The 17610-nt window shown below is 44.0% G+C and overlaps 1 protein-coding gene across 1 annotated transcript in view; it reads right to left on the bottom strand.

The window, feature by feature from the left end:
• IGSF22 (immunoglobulin superfamily member 22) overlaps positions 1-17610 on the bottom strand; it is a gene marked incomplete at its 5' end in the record, with an annotated part of 81673 nt that continues 64063 nt past the window's right edge. The window contains 2 exon segments of the mRNA XM_084520314.1: positions 1-6138; positions 9205-9295.

The raw sequence follows: 17610 nt of genomic DNA, 5'->3' as shown, positions 1-17610 counted from the left end.
TGTCCTCCAACACTTGCTGCCCTTCCCAGCCAGCAGGCTTGGTAAGCAGTTTATCTTTTCTGCATTCCATTTTTTTTTTTTTTTTTTAATATCAAATTGGTGCTGTGGAAATGCTCCTGCAGAATTCTGCTTGATGTGTCTGGCCAAGCTAATGACCTACTCTTGCTAAATATTCTATAGATCCATTTTTGCACCCAGTTGTCCATTCATGGTTTGTGACTTGCTTATGAGACAGCTGGTCATGGGAGACAGCGTTAGAAGGCTTCCTAAAACCAAGATATCTGCATCGGTGGCTTTTCTGCTATACACAGGAGCAGTTACCTAGTCACTGCTGGAAATTAACTTGTTTAACATGATTTATTGTAGACAATGTAATCTCATTGGTACTCATTTCAATTTTCTAGGTACTTAAATGGGTCAGAGAGAGAGGTTTAACTCAAGCAGCTCATTGTTTAATGGGTCAGCTGGCCATGGAAGTGGCACAGCTTCCTAGCACAGGAGTGCAAGACAGACAGACTAAATTTAGAGAACATGAACTCCTCTGTAGGTGTTCTGAAATTATCAGTGCTCTGAAATGTTTATATTTCAAATCCAGGGCAATCACAAAGCATCACTTTTCTGTTGCTGTACATTGGGGATAGAAACATACAAGACAGCAAGAAACAATCTCCACTGGTCTTTAAGAGCAATTTCAAAAACATAATTTATAATATATATATATATGTATATTTATTTTTTTTTTTCCAGGACAGTTTTCAGCTTCATGCTCTAAATGAAGCCTGAGAGACTTTTTGGTGTGGAGATGAGTGCAAGCAAACACATTTTTTCCTCCATGACTAGGTTAGCCCTGCAGCACTCTGACACTGCATGTGAGCATTAATGTACCCTAAAGTCAATGGATGAACAAGCATCATAACAGGAAAGAATGGGGTCCTGTGGACCACCTATCAAATCAGGACATTACTGATGAAAATACTAACATCTTAATGAGAAAAAAAAAAAAAAAAAAAAAAAGTCTGCCAGAAAATTAGGATAATTATACTGAATAACAACAGCTAGAGGCATTGCAAAGTATTTGCAGTGTTCTCTTAACCAGAGGAGAAATAAGAATAGAAAAAAAAAAAAAAAGTAATTATATTTAATTTAGTTTAGTTTATTTAATAGATTAGTTAGCTTAAATATCTCAAAAGTGACTGTTGCTTATACATGTCAAAAATCCACAAAAATAAATATATGGGAAATAGACAAAAATCCTATAGTATGTGGTGTACACCTATATAGATAGTAGGTAGCTATTCATAAGAATTATGGAAATTAGATGCAAAATAAAGATTGTTTTATAAGAATATTCTCCTCTCCAAAGTGGCTAAAAGTTGCTAAAAAAAACAAACAAGCAAAACCATGCCATCATTATAAACATGAAAAAGTGTTATTTGAACATTGACATGCAAACCTCGTGCCCAGATGCTATAGCATTAACAGGAAATCAAACAGCACACGTAGGACAGGCTGCAGAGCATCAAGAGCTTTCCACCATGATGAGGATTGGGCTGATTTGGGTTGCTGGAGAATCATGAGGCTTTGGGGACAGCATCCCAGATAAGAAAACCCAGACTGTGAAACAACTGTCCCAACACAACGAGCAGTTTCCAGCTGATCCCTCATTCAGTGCTGGGAAGCTCTCTGCCCTAGGAGCTGCCCTGAACCAAAAGCTGCTGTCTGCATTTCATCTGAGCTCCCGACTAAGAGACAAAGTATTTGCATGGAATACAAACGCTGAGTATGAGAAAATGGTGTTTCAGCTGCACAGAAAGCACGAGTTAGCAGCATTGAGCAGCGGAGAGCACGTGCATGTGCATGCAGCGCTAGATGTGCTGGTGCTGGCTGTAGTTACTGGGCTAGGAGTCCTTCTTGGTCCCTGTGTCACACTGAACCTCCAGCCCCAGGAGGATGAAGTGTGGTGATATCTGCCTGCCAGCTCGTATGACTGATGACACAAGGTTGTGCTTTCTACCCGACAGTAAAAAATACATATAAGCTATAAGAACTGAGAACAACGGTGAATATTGCAAAGACAAAGTTTAGAATTTAAGGCGCTACCCTTGGGAGTCCCCGAAGCGCAGGGGGAGATGAGCTCCTCTACAGGACTTTTACTCCTTATTTGTGCTCCCGGGTTTCCTTTGGCTTTACAAAGGCAGATGGCGCTGGTGTCTTTCCAATAGCAGCAGCTGGAGCCTGCACCGTGTGGCGATATTGCACAATAGCATGTTCAAAGAAGCATCTGTGACCCTCTTCTGGTGCCAAGCGTTGTTGTTCATATTGGCTGCTTGTCAGGCACTTTTGCACACAAGTTCTCCTGCCTTGAAAGGCTTTGTGTCGCCTGGCTGTGGGTTTTGAGTCCCCCGGGGTCTTCAAGGAGGAATTCTTTGCACAGAGAGCTGCTGGGAGAGAAGTAAATAACAAAAAGAGCATACTAAAGGTTTATCTATTTTACTGAAAGTATTCAATGCTCTTTGCAATCATACATGCCTGTGAATCTGAGAAATGTGTGTTTGCCACATGCAGTTGCAGATGGTTGTGGCATCTGAAGCAGATCAAATGGATTGTACATTTTTCTCATATTGTTCTGGAGCCAAAGCATCTTCTTTACAACTGAAATATTTGGATTTATTTCCTAAACAGTGCTGAGAGTCTGACTGGAAGATCTACATCAGTTTTTGGGACCACGGCATTTCTGAAAGTTAGGCTCCTGGCTGTTTTTACAGATCACTATTATATTATACGTGAAAACAAAAATATAATAAGCTGCCAAATGAAAGCAATCTAAAATGAACTGCTTCTTGAATCTCTACCCCTGTCTAGCTATTGCACCTCTTCATCTCAGCCTCTCCCTGCCTCAGAGAAACTCATGTCCAGGTTATCAACTCTCCCCGCCCTCCATTATTATAAAATCCAATCTCTTTTGCAAGTTATCAGGGAATAAACTACAAAATTTGAGGGCACAACACTTGCACCTCTCAGTCAGATCAAAGTATTTTGTTGAGTGTTTCCATTGCTTATGTTTGGCTAATGTAGCAAAGTGCAATGCAAAACCACCTAGAGAGGGAAGTTTGTTTAATTTTAAACTGATTTTACTCATAGGTTCTCTCACAGACAGATCTCACTCTTTCTTTCTCATGCACAATGATGGAGATGTGTGTGGCCACATCGCCTGGCCAGGACCCCTGTGGTACAAGCCAGAAGCTGGTGGTGACCCAGCACGGGCAGTGCCTTCACCAGCTGGGCACAGTCCCTCAGAGCTGGGTACTGATAACAGGGTCCATCAAAGGGCCCATACAAAGCAAATTAATGAACCAGGTCCAGGGTCCAAACAAGGCAAGTTAGTGGATCAAGTCCAGGGGTCATCCAGGAGCAGCAGGAGATGGGATCAGAGACAAAGTTTGAAACAGAGCTGCTGTATGGGTCCAAGGTCTACCTGCTGCCCCCACCATGGGGCTGAAGACAAAGCTAGAGCACAGGTCCAAAGTCCAGCTAGAGGACAAGGGCTGGAGTCAAGCTGCCTCCTGAGGTTTGCAAGATCCAGGTGCCTTGAGAATCTGCAGAAATTAAACCTCACAGATAGAGATTTAAATGAGATCCAGGTGCCTCGAGAATTGGTGCAGTGTGTGCTGCAATCTCAGTGTCCTGCTGATTTTGGCTCATCTGCCCATGCTTGCCCTTTTTCATTTCTTGGTGTTTCTTGATGATTTCGCATCTGCACATTGCCATTCGTGCCTCATCCATGCCAACCTTAATGTTTCTCTGTCAAATCCCTATGCATTATCATGTTAGAGAAGTTCTTCATCTGGTGGCCAGGCTGAAAACAATTAACTGCAAATGAACTCTTCAAACATCAACAGGAAACTAGTGCAGGCTGAAAACAGCAGCATAAGATGTTACCTGTGTGAGAAAGAATTTAGCAAACAGGCTGCTGCCTCCTGCATGAGCTCTGTCTTCTGAGTTATACCCCATATTGAGCACTTTACAGTAGTATAATCTCACATGCAGTTTTCTCAGCATGCCTCTCCTCAGTGATAAGTTGTATTTACCAGGCAGCTACCATAGTCAAAAATCAAAAGTGTTTTATTTAAAACTAATAAAATAAATTCTTGATTAGCATATTCTGGTAAATCTGGCATCTTGCAGAGTGCTGAACCTCAGTGCAGGGGTCGTGGACTTAGAAATAAAGAATGTAAGGTCATTTGGAGCAATGTAGTTTCAGTTAAGCAAACAAAAGGATATTTTCATTCCAGTACACCTTCAGCAAATAATTTGGCTTCATATATTTAAGTTTTTATGCAACTGTTTGCTAGCTAAACTTCTTTCAACCTCCATTCTTCAGATGCATCTCAGATTTCCTGGAAGGACTTTGTAATTTGTGGAGCATATTGTACTCTTGCAGTGTAGCTTTGAGAAATAAATAACGCGTAGTGTTGAAATGAATGGGGCTATCACTTCTGACTTTTCTTCAACAAAGCTACCTTATTAACAGTTTTCCATTGAAATAGACCACAATTTTATATCCCTGGCACAAAAATTTAAGGGAAAAGCAATCCATTTTGTCTGAGCATACCTTGGTAAATCTAATTCCATTCCAATAAATGAGCAGTGTAAAGAGGATTGGAGCTTACCATGAAATACTGAAATAAAGGTCAGATTTGTGGCAAGCATAAATCAACATTCTTGCATGGCTTAAGTGGATTTATGCCCATTTATTCTAGGCAAGAATTTGGCTCATTACCACTGGATGAACTACAAATAGACAATCAAGCAGGAGTTTGAGTTTCAACACTTATTTCCTTGACTTTGTTAGCTTAAATCGGTTTCTAAATATTTTGAAGACTTTTTATTCACTGTAGCTGCAACGGAAGTTGTTCCCTGCAAGTTGGATATGTTCTCTCCCTTGAAAGTAAGCCTTTCAAACAAGTGCAGTGTTACTAAACAGGTTGAGCAGAATGAGTTGTCAGCTTTTCCAATCCATACATTTCAAATTATGAAATGTAGCCTTTAGGGTAACATAAATAACACAAAATCAGTTGATCAATTGTCCAAGGTTGTGATGATTCGGTGGGGCTCAGCAGGAGATGACTTGATGTTATAGACTCATTCCTCCTCCAGATAGTGCCCTGTGAATATTTAAAAAGCATGCAGCACACAGAAATTAAGTCAAGTGCAGTACAAGGAGGAGCAGGCCAATGCTAGGATCTGTGCAGAATGGCAGGAGAGTCTGAATAATAATCTCATGGGTTTTACATTTGCTGTGGTTACATCAAGCTTTTCCTGGAGCAGGTGTCTCACATGCATTAGAGGACAGCCTAAGCTAGAAGAGTTGCTGAGAGAAGAAACCTGGTCTGCCTGCAGCACTGGCTTTTCCATCATCCCTTATTTGTGCTGGCACCGGTATTTGTACAATTGCACAATGAAGCTGGCCAGCCAGGAACAGTTCAGCTGAAAGCAAACCAAACAACAACAACAACAAGTTAGTTCCCCTAAGGCCATGGCTTTCAGCAGAGCAACCAGACTGTTCATTCAACTCTGCCCTCCCAGTGGGCCGGAGAAGGAGGTTAAGGTCACTGCTGTGCAGAAGGACGGCTACCTGCCATTTTCCCTGTTAAATGGGCTCAAGTGCAGCTGGGACAATAAATTCCAGTCCTGAAACACTGACTCCTTGGCCCTCAGCAGGGTTGGAGGGAGGCAGGGGGATGGACATGCAGCAGAGATCTGGGCCATGGGGAATGTCCCTGGTGGGCAGAGCCAGGGGAGATCACAGATTGAGCACTTCACCTGCAGGAGTGCCGCCTTGAGACCAGCCGGGCGTTGGCAAAGTCAGGTGTGGCTTATGAAACCCCCAAACTGCTCACAGTTGTTGTTTTCCCCTTCCAGGTACCAAGTGATGAATCATGAATGCCTTTATGCTATGCCTTTCTCTCAGTTTTCTTTGCTGATACTGAAGTTGTCTGACTTAGGTTGTCTCCTCTTTGCTTAGTTTCTGTAGCCAGATCCTCTACCAAAGTCAAACTCCTGGACATAATTCATTGCCACAGAAAGTGAAAAATCCTAGAGTTTGCTGCACATGGCTGAGAAGAGTGAAGAAAACCTCTGAAAAAAAAAAAAAAAAAAAAGCCATGATTTGAACAGAGATACCTGTTTTTATCTAACAAATGTCTTCAAAAGTATTTTTACTGAAACATTTGAAAACAAAAATAGGAGCAGAGTAGCCCAATACCAGAATTGTGCCATTATATCTCAAAAACTTCAAGACAGGCCTTTGGCTGGAAGGAAAACTGTGTGGAGAAGCACCAGACAGGGCAAGAAGCTGTGGTGAGCAAGCAGGAACACCCTCCAGGGATCCTTTGCCCACCTGATCTGCCTTTTAGATGAATGACAAAGCAGAGGCCACTACCACTTACAGATGTCAAATCTCTCAGTATTTCCCACGATCATAGGAGCTCTGGCCTGCATGCCTTCCTTAGCTAAATGCTGCCCTCAGTAATTCTGTTTGCCTTGTTTAAATTCCCTGGCAGTTTTCAGTTCAGTTAGTTAAATAAACCATCATTTCCTGCCTCAAATGTCAACTATTGTGGCCCAGAGTTCCCTAAGGGTCTCCTTGCCTTTAGATCAGCTGCTTCACAATCTGAGCACATTCTGCTCCTTCTTTAAAGCATTTTCTATGCTTTTTTACATGACGACTTCCCCTGTACAGGAAATCCAGGCTTTAACAGTAAAGATAATAGGCAAGACATTTTCTCCAGTGTCAGAGGGATTGCAGGAAGCACTGCAGCTGTGGCACTGAGTCTGAGATTCAGCAAGATGCAGTTTACATCACTCAAAGGAGACATCCTTTGGACAGGGTTTCATCTGGGTGAGGGGTGTTATTTGTAGTCAGAGGCCTCCACCATGTCACATCTTTTTTGGCCTGTATTCCTAGGCTACAGAGTCTCTATGTGGATTTCTGAACTTCTGCTTTTTGGTAAACAAGGCTGAAACCTTCTGATGATACCTTTGGACTTTCCACTGCAGGTGACGAGGTCAGGGCTCCTTTATCACACAAACTGCTGATCCAACAAGGTGCTGCAGATTTTGAGACTGCAGTTATGATTTTAACTATTTCCCTAGAGATAGCATGATAGAGGTGGAGAATTAATACCCTCCTTTGTGGTAAATAAAATCAGAGATAACAGTCGTGTATAGAGGGTAAATGCTACTCAGCATTCACTTATTAAATGCCTCTTCTTGAGATGCTGCTGCGTTTGAATGGATACTGATCCCCCTTGGGCACAGTGCTAGAGAAATGCAGCGCCTGACATCAGCTTTTCACTCCGAAGAAATTTCCTGATGTACTTGGTGAGCAGCACATGGTTTAGCTGGTGTGCTGGTCCCCTCCAGCCAGCCGCTCTCCCAGTCTCAATACAAATCCACACAGCACTTCTGCTGGTAGCGAAGGTCACTGATTTATTTGCATGTTTTGAAATGTGATATGAGCACGCAACATTTCTCAGAACAGTGTTAGAGACTCCTATCTAATGCAACAGTAATGCTGCACTCCAGAAGCAATGACATGCCTTTCTTAAGCAGGGGACCATTTGTCTCTTGGACATTATTCCAAATAACCAAATGTATGAAGATCCCGGGCAAAGACTTTCCTATGGAGAGACCTGCAGAGTGCTCAGGGCTCTGCCCACACAGCTGGTCAGCCCCAGCTCCCAGTGGGACAGAGGATCTCTGCCCAGGGGTTTCTTTTTAACCCTCTTCCCCTCCCAGACAGAGCCCACTTCTCCACCTTCAAGGTAGGGTAAAGAATCTCGTGTCCTCAGAGAAATCACCAAGCTTAGGTGTTACAAGAATGGCCTCTGCCTGCTACTTTACCTCCAGGTCCTTTCTGTGTGAATGGTTTTTGTGATGAGCACAGTGCAGACACATTGTGATGGCTTGTTTATACAGTCACACATTCAAAATTAAAGGTCAAATCCCAAGGTCCTCAGTGAGGCAAAGCTCTTAGCCAAGTGTGTGTTTCACAACCTAGGCCATACTGGGTAACTGGTCTGTTGGTGGGAGGCCTCACTGATTTCCATAAGCATATCTGAATAATACTTGGCTTAAAATCTGTCATTAATGTGGCCTGTCAGGTAAAACAAACAAACAAACAAACAACAAAAAACAAACAAACAAACAAAACAACAACAACAAACAAAAACACAAAACTTTTGTGATGTTTACACAGTATAAATTATTTCCACAGATTTTTCCTAAAGCCTACATGAATGAGCAAGCAATTGGCTCTTCTGCTTCATGATTTTTGAACCTGAAACAGCAGGAACCTCCTGAGGTGCAGAGAAGAGAAACATAGCAGGGCTGGGGAGTTTTCCCTCTTCCTGCACCACTCAGCAGTGCTAGCAGGGAAGGGAACTTGCTCTTTCTTTGCTGACCTCTAGAAGAATTAGGTTTTCTTTACCTCACCCTGGTTGTCTTCTATTTTATGTCACCTCCTGGCAGCTGTCATGTAACACATCAGCTGCTGTGATATTAAGGAAAACCAAATCCGGTAATGGCAGCATGTTTCTTTCCAAGTTTGAGTGTATACAGAAAATGTGCTGCTTCTAGAATCTTCCATGCTAACACCCCCCTCCAAGTTTCCACCCTGGCTTTGTGCACAGACATCAGGTTCTGTGCTAAAATTGAGGTATGAAATTGCTATTGACATCTCATTCACCTATTTACCTGAAATTTGGGGGAAGAAAATCTCTTTCAACTGAGCTAGTCCACTTTCAAGCTTTTGCTGATAATGCCCGGGGCAAATTCACAGCTCTGACATTTAATGAGCACAGCTGATTGCTCCAAGGAGTTTGACTAGCTGCCAAATTGATATGCCTGTGTATATCATCAGTGACTGCTATATCTCATTTGTTTTTTTCTTCTGATCTCTGTTCAATTGATTTTTGGCCAGCTTGTTTGGCAATTTTGCTGAAGCACTGCAAAGCGGACGGGAGATAGGGGCAATGCTAAGCAACCAGATGTAAAAGGACTGGAGCATTAAGAAAGTGTATTTGTTTTCCACTGTTTAAACACAATTTACCAGCTGGGAAGCTGTCTTGCAGGTTATATTGCAGTTCCATTAAACTAATCCAGAACACAAACATATGCCACAGTGTGGTCTCAGGAACATACCTCATGCAAATACCCCCACATGCAGGAAGTGATACGGCAGGAATGGCTTACGCGACAGCAGCTGGGGACACAGACAGGAACAAGGCAGTACCTAGGAGGAATGGAATATAGTGTCAGATATGTCACATCTAGGTCAGGATACATTGTCCCCACAGAGGAGGGACCCCCATCCACCTGCCAGCAGCTGCTCTGAGATAACATGGGATTTCCAGAGCACAGGCACAATCAGGGCTACAGTTAGGATAAAGAGGGATGAGAAAAATGCAGGAAAGAGAGGGCGAAGAGGGGACTTCAGCTGGTCACCGAGTATTGCATGATTGCTGAGTGTGTACCATAAGCACAAAATTACAGACCCTAAATCCAAAATTAAGACCATGAATACAGGCAGCTAAAAAATTCAAGCCCTGACATGGTGGATTGTGAGATACACTGTGTTGCTCACCTCCTGAGCTGCAGAGCCCATCCCTCCTCAGGACTTTTGTCCTGCCACACTGCCAGGCAATGTCACTCCGTTGGCTGCCCCTGCACCAGCCAAGAAGCTTCTGCCTTTCCCCCAGTGGTGAGGAGGACAGGGACTGTCAGCAAGGAAGGAAACACTGGCTGTCTGCTGCACCACTGTTGGTTACTGCTGAAGTTACTTGGATGAGTAACTCCGGGTCGCTGACACTTCAAAAAATGGAGGGAAGACCATTAACGGCAGAGATCTCCTTTGAGTCTCCACCCTACTGACTTGCATCCTGTCAGCTTGTCAATGTTGACTTTGCTTGCACAAATCCAAGCCCTTTGTGTTTCTCCTTTGAAATTCTCTTCATTTCCAGGCCTGAGAAAGAATATGCCAAGCAGAACAGTATAAACTGCATCACTAGGTAGGCAAATGTTGCCCAGACCTTGCTTGCCAGTCCAGAAGTTGCTCCCAGTTGCAATATCAACAGCTGCCTTCTGAAGCTGTGGGTCCATTAGTGGGGCCAGGCCAATGTATGTCACAGGGCCTGGAACTACCGACTTTTAAGGTGAGAGTTACGCTCAAAGAAGTTAAATGCAAAAGTAGAAAAAGGTCGTAACCCCACTTACACACCCCCGCACACTGCCCTTCATTTCTGCTTTGGCACATGCAAGATTAAACTCCCCCTCTCCCTTTTTTCAGCCCTTCCCTGACTTTCCCCAGCCTTACCCTGTCTCCTGTAGCTATCCTGTCCCTCTTGGCCCAGCATCTGGCTTTGCAGCCATTCTCCTGTCCCAGCCAGGCCACCCCTTTAGCTCAGTCACTCAGAGAACAGCAGGCAGCGGGCAGGGAGTTGGCTCTGCTACTGCCAAGCCAGGCTGCTCGCCGAGCTCCTGCAGCACCGCTGCACTGCCCTGGGCTCAGGTGCCTGTCACAGACCCCGCTTGGAGCTCCTCAGGCCCCATGCGAGAGAGCCCTGGGTTCATGAACTCAGGCAAGGTGACCTCAGACATCAGTGGCAAGGGGAGAGTTGATACTTTGCTTTGTAAGGTTTAGTTCTGGGCTTGCGACTTCACAAGAAAAAACTCCATCAAAACGGCATCGTTCTGATTCCCGTCACACCCTCTGCTTTCTTCTCCGTCTTGATTTTATAGGCTGCTATTTTAATAACTGTTTGCAGTTGAAAATAATGCTGTGCAGCACTGAAAAGGCTGGAATCCTCGCTTTCCCTCGGGAAAGTGCTTCCCCTCCCATCCCTGTGGGACGAGGCAGCCGTGTGTCTGCTGAGCGGCTCGCGTTGACTCCTGGTCATCGTTCCCTTTGCCTTGCCTCCTTCCCCATGTTGCTCTGACAAAGAAAGCCACAACCACAGCAGGTTTACATGCCTCCAAATACACCAATTTGCCCATGTGCAGGGACTTTAAGGAGCTGAGGTATAGGGGAGTGCGGTGGCTTAACCCTGTTGTGTGCATTGTGTAGTTGTGGTGTATTTTTAGCAGCTGTGCATTGCAAGCCCAAGTCACCTCTCAATTTATAGGCACAAAAATGAAACTGAAAAATAAATTAATCAGATCTGCTGGCTGACCCGAAGGAACCCTGCCGCAATATTTATAGAACAAATAAACATAAACAACTATAAAAATGTCTTTTTGTTCCCTTTGTTAAACACAGCCCTCTTCTGCTGCTGATGTCTTGGCTCTATAGTAAACGTCCCAGCATCCGTGCTGTGGATAATTGTCCCTGGGACTTTATGTTTTTAGGTCAGTGCCACAAACATATTGCGGCTGTTACTAACTACAGGGGATGATGGCCAGGTTTTGCACCTATTGTCTAGGGCCTGAAAGTTTTTTCACTCAAATCACTTTTACTTTAGCGGACCTGTGCTTAAAGGAGTTGCTTGAGCATAGCTGCTCCTGATTTGCAGCAGTGAAAGGCAGAAGAGCATCAGTCCACTCACGCTCTGTATTCCTGGCTGGTTTGAAAAAGAGTCAACCCAAATCTATGTATTTCCCTAGTTGGTGGAGTGCTGTGGTTTCTCATCTCACACAATTTGCTTTGTTAGCTTTGTTCTCTGCTGTCTGTGAATGCAGAGGGGCTTTTTCACATGCCTGCTATCTGGTTTTATGTTTTCTTGTGCCCAGTCTGTGTGAGTGCCTTTGCTTTTCGGTTCCTGTTTCTCAAAATGGCTCCACTAACCCGCTTGGCCATCTCAGAGGAAAGGCACAATTGCATTATTGTACTGAGTGAATGCATTTTCTCATACATGTAGCTGAATGGGAGATTATTTAAATTTCTTAAGCATTCTCCCAGTTGGAATAATGACATGCTAGGAAAGGGAGTGCGAGGAGAATTTAGATGTAGACTCCTGAATTTCGGTGAATAAATAATCAGCACTCCATCACTCCCTACAAGGTTAAATAATTTGTTAAGCAAATGGTTACTGTAAAAACACCATTTGACTGCATTAAAACAAACAACCCCAAACCCAAGAATGGGTATTTCTGGTGGTCATGTGAAATCTTTTTTGAACCCTTGGCAAAGGAGACTTGAAATGCTGAGGGCTGCCTCCCCAGCCCCTGCCCCCTGCCCATCCTCTTTCTCCTTGCCTCGTGCTGTCTTGGCCCTGGTGTCAATACCAGCACTTGATTTGTGATAAAAAAATAACCCAACAAAAATATGCTTGCTTGTTTCTGTGTGTGCACATTTGAAAGCACGCTCAGTTTCCCTCTGTGATTCATGGAAAAGATATACCAAGGTCTGTGCTGGCACCAAGGCAGGCAGCAGCAAGGGGGTGAGACAGAGCGTCCCCCAGGAGCTGGGAGGGAAAATATCACTCACTGATACTGCTGCCAAATATGTTGTCTTCTGAAGCCACTGCCTTAGACCACAGCAGTTGAGTTAGTGCCTGGAGTCTGTACCTTAGCAAGGTTGTCCCTACTATTTACATCTTCTTTGATTACAGCTGTATTCTCAGCAACAGGTTGGTCATTCTCTTGGTAGGTTTATTGCTATAAAGTCAATTATATTCAGTTATTCAAAAGTTAGTATGTCATGGTTTAATCTAATCACTTTTTTTTAATGCAAAATCTCATTGTTGTACCATCGTATCCACTATAATCACATCAACACTTTTGATTATTTAACTAAAAAGCCTTTAAGCAGATCTGAGTGATTAAGCTTTGTTACTACTCTTCTCTTTTGCATCCTCCAGTACTATGCTGTTCTTTTCATTGTTTCTTTCCTGCAAATTGTTTCTGTAATTAATTTCCTTGGGTTTGATCTGAAGCCTGTGGAGGTGAATGCACAGCCTTTCATTAACCTGAACAGGCTGCAGATCAGACCTCCCATAAATGCTTTAATAACCACAGGTCAAGGATATAAAATGAAAAACACCTGTTTTACTGTGTGTTATTTCAGATAGCTTCATCAAACTAATGGTACTGCTGCCGAAATGCAAACTCTTGCAGGCACAACACTAGAAAGCAGAAGTTTACACCACATTTATTACAAGAGTACTTAGAAATGCCAGTCACAGTGCAGGTTGTGCTGTGTCTTGTCCAGACACCCACCAAGACGCAGATGGTGAGAGACGAGCAGGAGGGGTGTGGCAGAACTGGGATTTAAATCCAGGTAACCTAAGTGCAGTCTCAGTGTCTGACCCCATCCCCACTCCCAGATATGCCTCCCATTCTGCTGAGACGCAGTGTCACATTTATTTGTACAAATACGATATTCTCTAATCATTTCCTTGTCTGATAATGTTACAGGAGGGCGAAAACTAATCTGAAAGGAAGGGCTGACTCTTGGGTGTCTCTACCAACCTCGGTTTGCTTGCGCAGCAGCAGTTATGGACTCTGCCACCAACAGCATAGCAAAATCTTTCCGGTGTTTCACTGATACGATGACTGTTTGCAAGAGATCACGCACACATGTCTCACAGGGCTCAAAGGTCACTAATGCTCTTGCCATTCTGCTTTTCAGCACTATCAGATGCATTGGTCATAGATGCACTATCGGATGCAACGTCCAGCCTTGGAGGAGAGGCTAGAGCTGAAAGGACTTTTGCTGCCCAGTTCGTATGGTGCTGTTAGAGAGCAACCATTTGTGACTGAGTGTAGTAAAAACATACAAATTCCAGTTCAGGTTGAAGCAAATCCTCATTCCCACTATTCAAAACAAAACATTAGTGCTAGTGTAGTGTCCCTCCTGGAAGGTATCCCATGCTGTTGTGTAACTACAAGGTTAGCCTTAACCGCTAACAGAGCTGTACTTTTTCACAGCAGCATGAACGCACACGAGTTATCATGAGATGAAAAGCCAGCACTTAGCAGTATAGCCCAAAGTCAGCAGTTCTGGACAGAGATACGGGCTGATCTCAGCACGTTTACTTCATAGCAAAACCACATTGTCATCTTCTGACTGTTTCCACCCCAGGAAAACAAATGAGCATTAACTATCCAGAAGTTTTTAAAACTGAAAAAGTTTTAAAGCTTAAAAACATGCAAAAACCTACCCTCAGTTTTAGACAATAAGTTCCAAAGCTCTACTTTAAGCCTCTCAAACGTTTGTAAATCTCCTACTCCTGATCTAAACCCATATTCAGTTCTTTATGCTGGATATATAGTCCCTTACGCTTTGGCTACTTGCTGTCCCTGTCTCATAGAGTGCATGAGCTCTGGTGACAAACACATCTCCCATTGTGCCAAACAGGAAAAATATAAAACTATTAGATATGGCGATACTGATAATAGTGCAGAGAAGAACTTTGGACTTCTAAAAGATATGCTGATCTTCACTATCTTCTATTGGCACTTATTTTTGCCATACGGAATAAAGATTAGAAGAAAGCCAACTTAGCTCTGTGCCTAACAAAAACACAGAAGATGATAACTACAAGGACACGCTATTTAGTTTTTCAGTAAGAGTGAACTTGGAGTGCAGTCCAATGTGCTTAGGAATCATTTTCTTAGACCTTAGTTCCTAAATGCTGCCTAATTCTCACCTGCCAAAACAGGGATTTTTAAATGACTTGCCTTCTCCATCTGGTTAGTAACAGAGACAGGAATTTGTAGGCAGCATCGAGATCTTTCTCTGTAGAATCATTTTTCTTCTTTACCTAAGTCTTAAATGGTCTAAATAAAACATCTAATTTAAACCAGCTCAATCTTGCACAAAGTGAGACAGAGAAAAAGCCAAAGATGGCTGGGATCATACAGATAAGCCACAGTCCAATGAGCAAGTTACAACTGTTGTATTCTTTCCTAGAAAGAAAAGTTCTTGTTAAAAAGCAATCTGCTGGTAAGGCAGTCAAGGACAGCCACGCCAAAAAGGGAAACACCAGTAACCATATTGTTTTACTAAGGAGCTGGAATTGTTTATCAAAGGCATCAGTCACATCATTTTTGCCTACTTCTGATCTTATTTCTAATACTCCTCTGCATTTTGCACACAGGCAGAGGTCTGAAGCTTGGACATTTTTAAGGTATACAGTATACATGTGGAAGAACTAAAAAAAATCAAGTCTCTAACGAGCTTAAAATATTTCCATATTTGCAAGAATGGGAAATCATTACACTTCAGACTGCTGTTGCAGATATTTATGATAAAAAAATGCTAGCCCAAATCCAAGGCTATGCCCTTCAGATTAGCAGGGGAAAACAGGTGAAGCACAGGGGCGGTGAGGCTGAAAAAGGAGCTCTTCCATTTCTGTATTGCAGCATCTAGGACATTAATGGACAAAAAAGTGCTATTCCAGGTACATGGGCAATGCCAGTAGCTATCCTAAGCTACTCTCCAGACACTCCTGTCCTGATACCTTGGCACAGCTGGCAGTTTTTGAGAGGAGCTGGTCATGGATCCTGCCTCACTTCTCTTTTCTGAACGTGCTTCTGGTGGGAATGAGCAACAAGTGTCGCTGCGGATGGTTGCACATCTGCATTTGCTTGTTGAAAACTGCCACCGTGCAGATCTGACCGGTGAGTGAAGGAGAGCGATGGAGGAGACTCTAACAACAATGCCGGGAGCACAAGTTCCCAGGCCAGGCCACAGCGTGACCAGCAGTGCTGAACTGCAGTGCTGGCAAAGTGCCCGGGGCCTGACAGCATGCCCAGCGACAGAGAAAACCCGAAGGGAAAGAAAGCAAAACAGGCCAAAAATAAATGTCAGTGGAAGGGGCCTGCAAAGGGTCCTTACATGTCCTGGTAGGCACTGGTTGTGCCTTTGGTCCAGGGGCTGCTGGAGGTACCTGGGGCTCAGAAAGCCCTTCCCACCACTGACGTTGTCCTCTCCTGCAGTCCCTGACCATGTCACACAGGACCCGGGCACGGTGCACTGGCCTCGGACAAGGGGAGCATCCTGCATTTGGACTGGGAACCACCCTGCGCTCTGGAGCTGGCTCCGAACTGTAATGCTGGGCATGCAGGCGCCTCGTTGCTCCGGTACCTTTCCAGGCAGATTTGCTCACATTTCTCCTGGGGTTTCTTGTAGGCTCTTTGCAGAGCTGAGGGCTCCATGGCACGATGCAGACATAGCAAGCGGAAGGGATGGTGAAAAGACTTGAGAGACTCAAGTGGTCCAGCATGACCACACAATAACGGAACAGCATTAGGCTCATTGGAAAAAACAAGCCCAGCTGCTTACTTACACGTTACACGAGTTGCTAGTGGGTCAGCACTGTATGGGACTGTAGCATTTGTTGGACTCTATGATCTTGAGGTCTCTTCCAACCTAGAAATTCTGTTTCTGTTCCTGCATTTCTTTCTCCTAAGCATGGATTTGTTGTTTCAGGACATGATGAGGAAGAGGACTTTGGGTGCCTACACTTCAGAGGGATGATTACCTGCTTTTCTGTGGCTTCCCTGGAGGAGTCTTCATTTCCTTCTGCCAATTGTGTATGAAAATTAATTACTCTGAATCACATCCTGGACACTCGCACCTGCTAATTAAGTGTCCGTAATGGTTGCAAGTGGCGTATGCCCTACGCAGGGCTTCCTGAACTCATCCCAGGAAGGCAGTTAAGTGAGAATTTCCTCTAGTGCTAAAGTTCGCTCAGAAACCTCCCTCCCTCCTTTCTGTCACCTCAGCTGCTCATTGCCCCCCTCCTGGACTTCTCCAGCCCTCAGCTTTTTCTTACAAATTCAACAGAGCCCCATGGAGAGTTACATGCACAATGATGAATTGGAAAGGATCAGGACTGATGGGAGAGAAGTATCTGTCTTCACAGAGCCTCTGCAAAGGGCTTTTAGATTTCCAGCAATGCCTCCAGGGGCTACAAGTACAGGTTGCAAGTACTTTGTGATTCCCAGGTGATAAGTGTTGGTGTCAAGATTGAGGTGTGATTCTGTAATGCTGGGCAGGGATATAAAAATGCTGACCATTAAAATGAGGGCTGCACCACTGGGGCTGGCCTACAGCTGGGACCAACACCCACATGCAGATCTCTTTTGCGATTTTTGTGGTGAGAGGCCCAAAACGCCAGGTTTTTTGCTCGAGGCTGACTCGCTGGAGCCAAGTATGACCTACTCAGCGGGTTATGAACACTGCTAAGACTGAATAGTAGGCTCCAAGACAAAGCCGTTTACAATAAAGACCTTTTTATTGCCCACACATGGAAAGAAAAGACCTTTGGGGTTGCTCTCATCTCAGCTGGGTTTGAATCAGACTCTGAAAGATCTGGCAGTCAGGTATGCAGAGCACATACACATGGGAAAGCCCCCCATACTATAGCCTGATTCCTTTAATAATCGAACACTAGCATTTGGCTGCATATAAAAGCTTTGGCAAGACTGTAAAGAACGGAGAAATTTAAAGAAGCTCCTCCTGAAGTTGTTTAATACGCTCAGATGAACCTGAGCTGTACACAATTTTATCGCACACCCCCCAGCCGACCCTAGAGGGCCGTTTGATGGTGGGACAGACGGACTGCACCGTGTTGTTTTGACATTGTTTTTGGTTCCTCAAACTAT

Source organism: Aythya ferina, assembly GCF_964211825.1.
Source record: "Aythya ferina genome assembly, chromosome: 5".
In the NCBI taxonomy this organism is placed as follows: domain Eukaryota; kingdom Metazoa; phylum Chordata; class Aves; order Anseriformes; family Anatidae; genus Aythya; species Aythya ferina.
This window is presented reverse-complemented; position numbering and strand designations above follow the sequence as displayed.